At 40.3% G+C, this 13,690-nt stretch overlaps 1 protein-coding gene across 2 annotated transcripts in view; it reads left to right on the forward strand.

Moving 5' to 3' along the window:
* Positions 1-777: 777 nt before the first annotated feature.
* FAR2 (fatty acyl-CoA reductase 2) overlaps positions 778-13,690 on the forward strand; it is a 155,206-nt gene continuing 142,293 nt past the window's right edge. Inside the window, exon 1 of one of the 2 annotated variants that reach the window (XM_081311165.1) lies at positions 778-928. The gene's annotated coding sequence lies outside the window, so the exon portion shown is untranslated. The remainder of the gene's footprint in view (positions 929-13,690) is intronic. The other variant, XM_081311164.1, reaches the window with a different exon arrangement.

Genomic DNA, 13,690 nt, shown 5'->3' on the forward strand with positions numbered 1-13,690 from the left:
CATTTTAAATCCGGAGAAGTGCTGCTGGGCGCAGCTGGCCGGCTGCTGTTCCTGCAGCTCGCATTGTGATCCTTCCTAGTCTCCTACCCACATACCTATCCCACCCGCACCACAAGCAAGCAGAGCCTGATATCTGCTCTTCAAACCCAGAGTATGAGTAAACCTCCCGTCCTCCCCATCACCTCCCTACACTCCCGCCCCTGGATTTTTAAAAAGCTTGTCGGTCATTGCAGGGCGCCTCCGCAGCGTCTGGAGTAGGTACAAGAGCATCCTTCCACGGGGTGTGCGAAGAAGACAGGCTGGGTAGACTGGAATCTGTGGCTGCCTTCTCTGCTAAGGGGGTGGGGAATGGTTTGTCCTCCAAGCGTTCAGACCAGAACCACCCTCTCTTCTCTGCCTCCCTCCCCCCTGCCCCAATCTTTCTCTTTCAAAGCAAGAGAACTCCCCTTTTCCAGACCAGGAAGGGGCGCCTTTCCAGCTAACTTTCCCCTCACCCACCGAATTAAAAAAAAAAAAAAAAAAAGAGTGGTGGTGGGGGGGAACCCACACAAAAACCCTGGAGTAATAGCGAGTGGATCGGCTTGGTGCTCAATGAATGGAGGCTGCGGGGCGGGCCTGCGTGCACAGCCGCCCTGCCCACGATGCTGTCTCCCGGAGGACTGTAGGGCCCTCGCGGCCCCTAGCCCTCCTCCCGCCCCGGGCAGAGGTTGCCGAAGGCTCTGCGCCCAACGACGACAGGGAAGGTCGAGGGAGGGTGGTTTCCTCCCGCCCCACACCCAGTCTCCGAGCCGGATATATACAGTGTCACGTTTGGGAGCCGAAAGACCAGAGCAGTTTCCTTGTGGCTGGAGTACTTCCCGTAGCCTCGGGGAAGGACCGGGATTTAGCGGACCACTAGTTGAAACCCACCCCTGTGCTGGAGGAGCAGGTATTCCAGGGTCCCTGCCCTTCCGCTCGCTGAGCCCACGCGCTCCGAAGGCTAAGACCGGGCTGGGGGTGGCCCTCCCCGGGAGGGAGGGATCGGCTGGGTGAGCAGGGAGGGGCGGATCCCTGCAGGACCTCGAGGAGGGTGGGCATGAAGCCGGGTGGGAGGAGAGAGGCATTTGCAGTGGTTCTGACCCCTAAAACGGCCCCCAGCCGCACCCCAGTCGCCACTCGCCTGTAGGCACGTTTGGCTTTGGCGGAGAGCGCCAAGGTCGGGTGCTCACGGGGTGAAACGGCGGTGAGCCTGGGAGGGCCAGAAAAGGTTAATGTGGAGGACCTCGCTATGGTGGCTAGGGACCAGGGAGAGAGGCGTCGGAATGGGTCCCACATAGGCCTCCTTGGCCCCTGGCGCTATTCCTGGAGAGCGCGCGCAAATTCTGGGGCCACGTGTCGAGCGGCGCCTGCAGCTGGTCCCCTCCAGCCCCGGGACAGCCTGGGCGTGCTGTCCCGGCCCGAAGCGCGTCCTCGATCGCCCCTGGCCCCACCCCTCGCTGTGCACGTTCGGACCCTCCCACTCAGGACTAGCCAGGGTAGCTCATCGGAGGCTGAAAATCACCGGGGCAGTAAAGTGAGGTCTGTGGCTGTTGGAAGTTTTTGACCTCTTCCTGTGTTTGGGGCAGCGCGGGGAGAGCAACAGAACGGGTTCCTGAAGACTCCAACTGAAGTAGATGGCTTTCTGGAAAGCTGCTCGCTTGCAGCTAGTAAGAGTACCCGCGGGGCAATTGGGGTCAATTAGATACAATTCCTGCCCAGCCTTATTCTAGAAATTATAGGAATGTGCCTTTCCAGTATCTTTACTTTGTCACTTCTCCTGGCAAGTAGGATTATGAACATTTTTTTCCTGCCATGTATGAGTTACCTAGTGTGAGCATCCAAGGTTATGGCTGAATCTGCAAGACTTTGGCAACTAGTTCTGTCATGTGCATGAAGGAGGACATAATGGGAATAGCAAAATGACTGAAAACCCAAGTGGATGGTGTTTTTCTGCTGGTTAGATGCTGTGTCCAGAGAAGTTTGACACTGTGCAAATGGAAATTTGAGAATTACCCTGTGGTTTCAATTATCCTTCTCTATATTTCCATATAAAGTGAGTTGGAGATTTGACTCAGGTGCATATTTAGTACAAAAACCATAAAGTAGGACAAAGGAACTAAATAAAAACGTAAGGCAGGCTGTCAAAATATAAGAGTGACATCTTAACAAACTTCTAGGGATATTTGTATTTGAGGTTTCTAGAGATGGCCAAGAAATTTTAACTGGCAAAGAGTCAAGTGTCCTGACATTTTTTTTTTACTTGTAGTGTTTCTAATAATTCAGGTCTTTCCCATTGCTTTTTAAAAATTTACCTTTATTTATTTATTTATTTATTTATTTATTTATTTTCATGTGGTGCTTAGGATGGAATCCAGTACCTCACATATGTTAGGCAAAGGCTCTACAACTGAGCCACAACTCCAGCCCCAGTCTTTCCCCATTTTTTGAGGACATCTTCTGCACTTCACTTGTTTTGTCAACAGATTCCTACCTTACTCTGATTTCTAATATTTGGTTCTAATAAATCACCATGATTTGGTAAGTCTTATCATCAGTGGAAAAAATTAATGTGATAATCTACTTTCCCTTAAAGGAAGCTAAACATAACCCAGCCTCAGAAGAAGATGAAGAAACTTTCTTTAAGGGCTGAAAAATAAATAGTTCATCTGTGGGTATCACTGAGTTATATCAAGAATATGGTCATCTGAACCATCCCGTCTCTCCATTGCCTTTCTGAAGATGCCTTCTTGAGTGTAACTTCTAGCCTTAAAATTGCTTGTTTTTTGTATTAACTCTCAAGTGTTCACAAAAATTCACTGACTCACAAATACGTTCTCATGGAGGATCATACCTAGAACCGCCACACGCTTGTTCCTGCCAATACATTCTGACATTGTAGTCTCTGTAGGATCATACATCATTCTTGAGGAAATGGTCTTAATGCCTACTTTCATTAACAGACCTCTTTTGAGTATGGGTTAAAATGGAATATAAAAAACAAACGTGCACATTAACACAGAATTCTGCTTACACTTTGAGGAGTTCACAACCTTGTAACGTTCAAACGCCCACATTCTAGACATCCAGGGACTCCAGGCAAGACCAGCTTTGTGGAAGGACATATTTAATCAATAAAGGGCACCTGTTCCTTATCAAATTGTCTAGTTTCGTGGAACCCTACACTTAAGAGGGCAATCTGTTTGATATTTTGCTGCCACTGTCTGCTACCTTATTTTTCAAACGAGGGACTCTAAATTTTCACTTTGCACTGGGTCCTGCATATTATGCCATGAACCCAGGCTGACAATCTCATTCCAGAACTTACCAAATAACAACATCGTCTTACAGCAGTTCCATTTTTAAGGTGACTTCACCACCACAACCTGGAATTTAACCTCTGCTTGCTTAGATACGCTCAGGCATGTCATTAAGCTTGTCTTTATCTCAGTTTCCCCACTGACAAAATAAAGACAACAGATGATACTCTATTCTGTTTATCTTAGAGGTGGTTGTGTTATCTTACGTAAAAAGATAATAATTATAAAAATGTTTACTGATGTCAAATAATTTCATGCTAACAAAGATGGCATTATTACAGGCTTACCCTTTCTACTCCATTTTTCAGAAGTAGCTTTAGGAAGATAGGTTAAGTACCTTATAAAGTTTTTGGAGTACAGTGTACCAGAAATCATTCTTAATTTATATTACAAGATACACAGGCTCATGTTCTGAGACTATCACTAAGTCTTTTCATAACCTTTAATAAGTCACAAATTTTCTGTGTCAGAGCTATCAATTATAAGATGGTAATAATATTAGCTATTCAGTATTCCACACAGGATTGTTTTAAATACTAATAGAAATCACACACACACACACACACACACACACACGCATTTCAAAGCATTTATAACCCTATATTTTGGTAAAAATAGAATAAAACAAAATATCTAAGTAGTATTCAGTATTTTAAATATTCCTAATATTATTATTTGTACAAGATTGGAACAGGCAACTGAAGGTAAACAATAACTTCTTGGATCCCAAAGACAATTCCTGAATTAAATTAATGTTTGCATCTAAATCATCCACAAATTAAACAATGAGAAAGTGAGTCAATAATTGAAGTTTTCTTTAGGAGGTAGTTCTCCGTGCTTCGTTTAATTCTAAAGGTCCAACACATTCAAAATCTTGATCAAGACACCATCGTAAATATTCTAGGACATATATAATCAATAAAGGGTACCTGTTCCTTACCAAATTGTTCTTATCTCTGTATCTCTGGTGCCTGCTAAGGAGGAACCAAGAAAACTCAGGTCAGTCCACTGTGTCTACTCTTCTCCCTTGAGTCCTTCTCTGTGTTGTCAGAAATTTTCTGTATCCCACCTTTCCTTTCCAGCATGATGGCAGTGCAGTCAGAACTCTTGAAGAAAACACAGTAGAAGAAAATGGATCAAACTCCCATCACAAGATCTAATAATAGAGGCAACTAAGAGTGGTGGATAACAATGACTTCTTTCATGCACCCACTTTAGGCAGGAGCATGCATTGTACATTAGGAGAGTACTTACCAGGTCCTGCATACAATAAACCTATGTCATCATTAGCAAGACAAAATAGGCAAATATAAGGTATTAATTAACAATAGCAAATAAAGTATTGAAGGGAAAGAGAACATTAGGCACCAAATGAGTGGTGCAGAAAATAAGAGCAATGGATTTCCCAGAAGAGAATGAAATATAAACTGAAATGCTGAGAAAGGCCTAAATGGAGAGGTATAAGAGATGACTGTTAAAGTTCTGGTCCTCACAGAGATGAACAAATGAAACTTTTGGATGATAAGTTTGTAAAAAAGAAGAAGTCAGATGGAGCCAGAGTTGCAGGTAAGGAGAAGTCAGGACCTAGAACTAATTGAAATCCCTCCCAGCTGCCTTCATGCATGTCATACATTTTTATTAAAGCCATTCTGTGACCAGACACCATGGCAGTTTCCCACATTTAGTGTGGAAAACAAAGCAGATGTTAAGTTCCCCTTTGGAATTTACAGACATTTACAAAATAAATGTATAGTAACAAATTGTGGGAAGTAGTATGGAGAAGAATAGAGTGCTAGGACAGAAAACTGGTATTGATTAGCACTCTGGGAAGGATTCTTTGACAAAGAAATATTAGAAAGGAGCATAGGAGTTGACTCAAGAGACACAGAGAAAGAGAAGCATCTGGGCAGAGGAAACTGCAGATGGGGAGGCCCAAGGGAGAAAAAAAGGCTAAAGTGTTCAGGGTACAAAGACAGCAAATGTGGCTGGAGTGTGTGAGTTGGTGTCTGAGCTGCTGCATGAGAGTGTGGGGAGGTGGGGAGAATGTGGATCCCACTTAACTCCACAGGTCTTCATTGAGCTTTTGAATTTCATCTTAGTGTTAAGCCTTGAAGACTTTTAAGCCAGAGACTGTCCTAAATGATATTTTAAGGAAGTCTATTTGGAGTCAGTAAGGAGAATGGACTGGAGGGCAGAAGGCTCAGAAGTAGGATGAACAATTAGGAACAGGGTACAGGCAAGCCTGCTGACAAGGAAAGGCCCTACAAGTGCAGAGACTTGAGATATAACTTCAAAGTAGGATTGATGCAGTGAGTGACAGGTTGAATATAGAGGCTGGGCAAGTCTGGAAGAAGTATGAGTTCCTTCAGTATATACTACTTAACTTTTGAATCCGAAACAATAGGCTCATGTGCATGTAATTTAGACTTGCCATAAGAAGAACTGAAAAATGAAGCAGAAAATGATCCCTCTAGAAAGTGTACTGGCTATTGGGCCAAGAGTGAGAAAACATTTGCTTTTCATGTTGTCCTCTGTAAGGTTTGAGTCATTTTAAAACCATGATTGCATTATTTAATTTTTTAAAAATATTGTCACCTCTAGAGATAGAGTTCCTGTATTTCTGACTTGAGGCTGTGGGTTCAATATAGTATAGTTTCCTAAACTGGCAAAAACTAGGGGAGAAAATCTGATCTTCCCCAAAAGGATTGTTCTAAAACATAATCCACTCCCCTGCTTAAAACCTCTCCCTCCTTCTTCCTTGTCTACAGCCGTGTTTCCCAGAATGTAGTTTGTGGATCATTTATTTTCTTGGGATATTAATAACTGTTAAGTAAAGGAAAAAGAAAAATTAATTTTGAAAAACACTTGATTTAACCTAAAAGCAGTTTTATTGCAGGAATCCTCAGAGCCTTTAATATACTAATGCATATTAAGAATCATCAAAAAAGGAGGGACATTTTATGTCACGTATCCTAAACTTGTTAGACCTTGAAATGCTTTTTTCTAGCAGAACATCTAACAGAGTCGGCATTTAGCATGACATCCTTTGGGAAATGCTGTCCTATATTAATAGATTAAACGTTTTAACATCCACAGCTCTCTATTAGCTATAAGCTTCTCTTATCTCTTAGTGTTACTTAGTTGGAGAAAGTAGGAGAATCAAATTGACTCTGCTTATAGGCATTAACTTGATGATGAAAACAGGTCTGTTATATGGATAAGAGAGATTCCCAGGCAAGATCTGTAGTCTTATTAAAACCAAACTGGTTTCACTTTCCTGGTAAGTCTCTACAGGACCTTGCTGAGGTGCACTCTATCAAGCCTGGATTTACGAGGTGAGAAACCCAAAGCATAAACAGTGGAGAGTTCTGAGGCCTCTTGTGTTCCATGTTCATGCTCTCATGTTTGGGGCCTTATTGCATGCATGTAGTCCATCTCCTGCAAGGCAACACAGACTCCTTAGGGAGTCTGTAGGAGCAATGATTCTACAGTGCATCTTACACATTCACTTTCCTGGTTCCCCATGCACTTGTCTGGTGGTGGGCTGGAGTTAGTACTCCAGTCTTTGACCAAAGAATGATGCAACAGAGCTTAACAGAAGAAATGGGTTCACACAGCTGTGGATCCAAATGTGGTTTAACCTATTCAGCACTCTACCCCAGGGACTGGCAAATACCATCTGAGGGTAAGATCTAGCACCTGACTTTTTCTGCATCCTTTGAACTAAGGGTGGTTCTTGTATTTTAAATGGTTGGAAAAATGCAAACAATACTATTATTCTATGGCAAGGGCAAATTATATGAAATTCAGATTTCAGCATCTAAAGTAAAGTTTTATTGGAAATCAGCCAGCATCTTTCAGCTAAATCATATTGGCTGTGGCTGCCTTAGTGCTCTAACCAATGAGTAACTGACCCTCACAGGCTATATATTTGCCATCTGGCCCTTTAAAGGAAATGTGTCACCAACCCCTACTCTAGGCAATTAACCCACCAGCCACAGGTATTATTAATTGTTTTGCTTTTCATTGGTCTCATATATTAGGTGGCAGAAATATAAATAAATGAGCTGATTTCCTAGTAGCTCCTCAAATATTATTGGTATTAGAGTCTGGAAAAGGCTTTTTTTTCCCAGATGACTAGTATAGCTAATGGTTACATGCAATAATAAGAGCAGAAATAGTCTTCAAAGTGAGAGCTTTTAAACTATTCAAACACTTGAACTCATCTATAAACAATGAGCATTCAGATAAATATACCAAAGCCTTACAAGGTAGAGGAGGCAATTAACCTTAATATTACTCAGCTATTGAAATTTGCTTCCTCTGAGCATGTATTTCCTGTGAGTATTCACCTCTTTTTTTACTTCAATAATGAGGCAAATCTATTTTTTTTATTAACACATTTGTGAAGAGTGATGTTCAGAGGTGACAGTCTTAATTTTGGGTGACAGAAATACACTTTGTTGTCAACACCTCATATCTACTGAATCAGAATCTTTGGTGTGAGGATCCCCAGTTGTTTTATAGCATAGAACAGGTACAAAAGTTGGGTATAGCCATTCTAAGTACTTCCATGGGACTTAGAAAAATAGATACTTGAGACTTGGTACTTAGTTCTATCACAGTTCTCATGAAATCTTACCAGATCAGGATGTTTTGTGAGATCAAGCAGTATGTAATATGGGACTCATTACCAGCAGTATTGATTAGGAGATTTACTTTATAATGAGACTTGGCTTTAAATAGAGAACTGCTTTCAAATGCAATCTTCATTTAATAGACATTTTTCCAAATTTATTCTACACCTGTATCAAAGACAATTATGTATTTCTTTGTGTAGCCAATAATGTGACTAAGTAAGTGTGGAAAAAAACATAGACTAACTGTAATTGCCAGACCATTAGAGTAACATTTGTTCATTGTTTCAGTCATGTTTAAAAGTTTGCATCCTTAACCTTTTCAGTCCTGCAAAAGTATTTTCAAGCTGCAGTTGGTAAAATGTGCCCCTATGGCTTTTGGATGTCCTATTATTTTGTTTTCAAGGCACTTAACTTCCCAGGTTTCTGCAGATCTGGTTCCCAAACAGTGCAGCACAACTCTTGAAAGGAGAAAGGGAAAGCTAAGCCCTCCCTGGGAATTTAGGTAGCATAGCCAAAAATAGGGCCTCTCCAATCCTCTTTCCTATCCTTCCACCTCATCTGAGGAGTTGTTAGGTCACTAACATTCACTGGTGAACAACAGGAGGCAAGAGAAATATTGCCTGAGCCAAAAAATGAGAAAGTCATTGTGAAAATGCCCCACATTTTAGGTCATTTTAAAAATGGTGCACTTTTTAATCACAGGTCATTGAGAGGACACAGTCCACAAAAGTCAGCAGAACCCCCCAGGAATCCTTGAGGGCTGGATCCTTGGAAATTAGAAAGATCATTATTGTGTGTCTGATCCCTATATATTTAAAACCATTTAAGCACTTCAAGCAGAATTAGATCCACTGATGCACAATACTGTCAAGAAATCAAAATCTGCCAGAAGAAGTGGATAGACTGAATAAAAGAAGCTGTAATAATTCCGTGTGCACAGATATTTAAGATTTTTGCTTATGAGTTTCAAAAAAGGACATTTAATACTAAAAGGTTTGTGGATGGTAGCAGCATGGTTTTAGCAAGTAATAAAAACATCTTAAAGATGAGTCATATTAGTTTAATGAAACACAGCCATTCGTCTAAAAGTTAAAGAGGAAACAGTTCACTTAAATTAATACTTTTGCTGGGCATAGTGGTGCATGCCTGCTGTCCAGCAGCTGAGGAGGCTGAGGCAGGAGGATCATGAGTTCAAAGCCAGCCTCAGCAAAAGTAAGGTGCTAAGCAACTCAGTAAGACCCTGTCTCTAAATAAAATACAAAATAGGGCTGGGGATGTGGCTCAGTGGTCGAGTGCCCCTGAGTTCAATCCCCAGTACCCACCTCCAAAATTAGTATTTTTGTCCTGGTAAATACTATTAAATGTTAATAAAACAATATTATTATTAATAATAAATAGAGATTATGTCAGTCTATTTTTATTTCCATCCTACTCTATTCCCTTAGTGTGAGTTCAGTCTTAGTTCTCTTGGGTTTTGTTTATACTCTGTCTCCTGAAGATAAGCACATAATCTCAAAGATGGACACTTGTTCTCCTACCAAAGAGCTTTCAGAGCACTGAAATCCACTAATAGGACTAATCTCAAAGCTGCAGGAATCTCTGATGGCTTGAAAATGCTAATTTCTCTCAACCAAAGGAGCAGTTTGCTTCTTTTCCAGCAACTTGTACTTGTCAAAACTCTCTCCTTTGTAGGATTGTGACACTGTCTCTCCCTTCTTTCTCTCCTACTATTTTGGTCCAGTCCTGCCCAAGGCAGTGGTTATGCAAGTGCTGCTGAGTGCATTGATGATCACAGGATTTCACTTTAGGCAAATTTAGGTCTCAGTTTCTTTAAGGACAGAACAAAAAAAAAAGATTTTTTTTTTCCAAATTAGACTTTCCTAACTTCTAGACCTCCTATATGTTGGCATGTATCACACCATCTTGTCTACAATACATATCAGTGACTGCAAAGAGCTTGTTTTACTGAGTATACTCTAAATTGTAGAATGTTTCAGTATCATATTTATATTTGGCCCAATTTCCTCATTTTGCTGAATAAGAAGTCAGTCCTAAAGATATTGTCACACATCTATTTAATGGTCACATCTAGACTTGTATCCAAATTTATGACACAAATCCCATGATCATTCCAACCCACTTATTCATTTATTTACTCATACTATTTATTGAGTATTTACTATGTGCCAGAGAGACAATTTAGTTTTGCAAATATAATGGTGAATAAGTTATACTACCTGTCCTTAAGCATTAGCACCCTATACTTTTTGAGCATGTTGGCAACTTACAATTCAAGAGTTTATGAAATCTTTCAGTAACATACTCCAGTGTAAACAGATAAAGTGCTATATATCTTTATTTACTCATCTTTCCCTTACTAACCAGGCCTAATCAATGATATACTTGCTCATACCCCTAGCAGCTAACACTGATAATGGTGTGATGGAAAATGGAGTTTAAATAAAATACTGGGAATCCCACAGGAAAGGTAATGAGCATTCTTTCTAAGAAAGCAATGGCTTTTGTTTTAACTTACCAAAAAGCCTGTGCCCTCTCCTCTTGGTTACTCACTCTCCCCACTTGTCTCCTCTTTCCCCAAATCTGGCTGGGTAACACATGCATCCTTCGGCTTTCCCCTTCCTTTCTGTCTCTAAAGATAGGCACATAATCTCTTGTGTTCTAATTATCTGCTAATCACTATGGGAAATATGAGAGGGAAAGAGCAAAAATAACCCATGTGGGGAAGTCACAAAGTTTCCACAATGGTACCTTTGAGTCTTGGCATGGGATCTAATGAAGCCAACTTCCTCTGAGGTGACAAGGGGAACCCCATTGTCTTCAGCCATACCTCTTTATTTCTGGAAGCAGGAGCAAAATGAATTCTCTGCCTTAAAGATCAGGGTGACATAGACATTTGTCTCATAAGAAGATATGTAACTTTCAATAGATTCTCACAGAGGTCATGACCAAACAAGATGGGAACCACTGCTTCAGGTACGATCAAGTGGACCATTTTAGTTCCTTTAATTACTTCAGACCCTGGCCACTGCCAGCTCAGGAAATTCTGAGGATTCCTCTCTGAGGACCTTATGGCCACTTGGGATGCTTAGAATTTTATGTGCCGTCTCAGTATATTGCATGATTCAGAGCATGACATCCTTCCAAAACAGAGAAAGTGTCTTATCATTCCCCTGCGTGAGCTTCCACGCCCCCCACTCCCTACAGTAGCCTTACCCAGCGTGTGAGATGCTAATGGAGGCAGAGTATGGGGGGGTGAGCATTCCAGGGCAGAGGATCCATCAGCATCGCCTTCCCTTCCTGCTTTCTGGAGAGTGTCCATAGGAAACTTAGTAATCTTTCCATTTTTCCAATATATTCATTTGCTAGGACTACTGTAACTAGTACCACAAACTGAGTGGTTTAAACACATAAACATGGTGTGTCACAGTTCTGGAGGCTGGGAGTCTGAGATCAAGATGTCAGCAAGATTGATTCCTTCTGGGGGCTGCGAGGGAAGGATCTGTTCCAGACCACTCTTTCTTGGCTTGCAGATGACTGTGTTCTCCCTGGGTTTTCACATTATCTTCCCTCTGTGCTTACCTGTGCCCAAATTTCCTCGTTTTTTAAGGACACCTGTCATGTTGGGTGAGGGACTCACCTGATTCCAGTGTAATCTCATTTTTGCTAATTATTTCTGCAATTATCATACTTACAAAGAAGATTACTTCTAAGTTCATGGAATTTAGAACTTCAAAATAAGAATGGGTGTGGGGAGACACAATTCAACCCATGAAACTAATACTGGATTCCTTCTTATCACAGTAGAACATTGTGATGAAACAAAGTACTTTCTGTGTACTCAAGAAACAAAAACTGACATACATTTTAGGTGTGGGCTAATAATAAACATAAGCAATGGCCATTGACTGCACTCATTGCTATGTGATTTTTATTATTATATTAGGTACAACACACCTGTGGAAAAGTGATTATATCATAAATACCAGACTGTTAACATATTTAAGCACCTCTCAGGTTCTAGCTTCCAAAAACAAAAATATTATCAGCACCTAGAAGCCCCTTCACACTCCGGGCCAGTCACCATTGCCCCCAAAGTAACCACAACCTTGACTTCTAACTCACAGATTAACCAGATAAAAATACAGAGTAGCTTTGTTAGCTTTTGGAGGTTTTTAGTAATGAAACCATATAGTTTGCATTCTTTTGTGTCTGATTTCTTTGCTTAACATTGTGCTGTGAGATCCATCCACACTGTTGTGGTTTTTGTAGATTATTAATTCTCATTGTCATATTCCATAGGGTGGATAAACCACACTTGATCTGTTCGGGGAAGTCTTGGACAGATTCGTGGTGGGGCTCTTAGGAATAATGCTGCTGAGAATATTCTTGTGAATACCTTGTGTCGAACATATGTACATATTTCTGTTTGGTATATCTAGGTGTGGGATTACTTTGGGTAGAGAGTTTTAATAAAAACCTGCCAAAGAGATGTCCAAAGTGATTGTTCAATTTATACTCCCAGTAACAGTAGTCCAGAGTTCCCCTTGTTTTACATTCTTGACAGTGCTTCTTATTTTCTGTCATTTTGATTTTAGCTATGTTGGTGGGAGAGTAAATTATATGAGAGTGGATTTATTTGTTTCTCTGGACACTGAAAAATGGGGCACTGTTCGTGTGTTTATTGATTTCTTGTGGCTATAGGGTATCTCCCTCCTCTCAGATAATTGAATAATTTACCTTTTCATAAAGATGTGTGGGACATATATGCTGGATCTAATTCTTTTGCCGGATATGTTTTATGAATGTCTTCTCAAATCTATGGCTTGCCTTTTCATTCTTTTTTCTTTCAACGAACACAAATTCTTAGTTTCAATACAGTTCAATTTTTTAGTATCATTCTTTATAGTTAGTGGGCTTTTGTTTTTTTTCTACTCAAAGATCAGAAAGATATTTTCTTTTAAAAAAATATTGTTTTGCTTTTCACACTAACATCTGCTCTTCATGCAGAATTACTTTTTTTAAATGAAGTGAAATATGAAAGTGTACTTTTCTATCGGATATCCATCTAACTTAACATCATTTATTAGAACTCTGCATATGACTTTACATCAGAGGACGTAGTAGCAGTCTGGACACTTCCGTTAAAACCAGCACATTTAAACATAAAGTCATTTAAATCATATCTCACCATAACAACTTCTCAAGCCCATTTTAGCTATGTATGTTCTAGTATATTCACTGTTAAGGCCAAATACTTCTCTAACCTCCTTGCAGAAACTAAATTTCTGATCTATGAGCTTAAATAAAATAATAGAAATGAATGCACCTTCATGGAATAATTTCACTCTAAAAAAATCAAAGTATAAAATTTAAAACAAATCTGATTCTAGATATAGTGACTGTGGGTGAAAAATTTTCTGTTAATAGTGTGAAAAGTTCATGTCCAAACATTTGAAGAACTGTAGTAAAAAGACTTATCTCAGTTATTAATGAAGGCAAATGAAGGGATGACCTGTCTTTACTGAACTTATACACAAAACTGCTTTTTCCAGCTCACTTCAAGATGGAAAATAGATGGAATGAAGAGGAAGATTAATGGAAAAGACCATTCAATGGGTATTTGTTTAGTTATCTCAGTATCAGGTATTGTTTCAAATCCTGTGAACATTAAAAAGAGCAGAATAGTCATTGCTC

Source organism: Spermophilus citellus (genome assembly GCF_964194105.1).
Source record: "Spermophilus citellus genome assembly, chromosome: 10".
In the NCBI taxonomy this organism is placed as follows: Eukaryota; Metazoa; Chordata; class Mammalia; order Rodentia; family Sciuridae; genus Spermophilus; species Spermophilus citellus.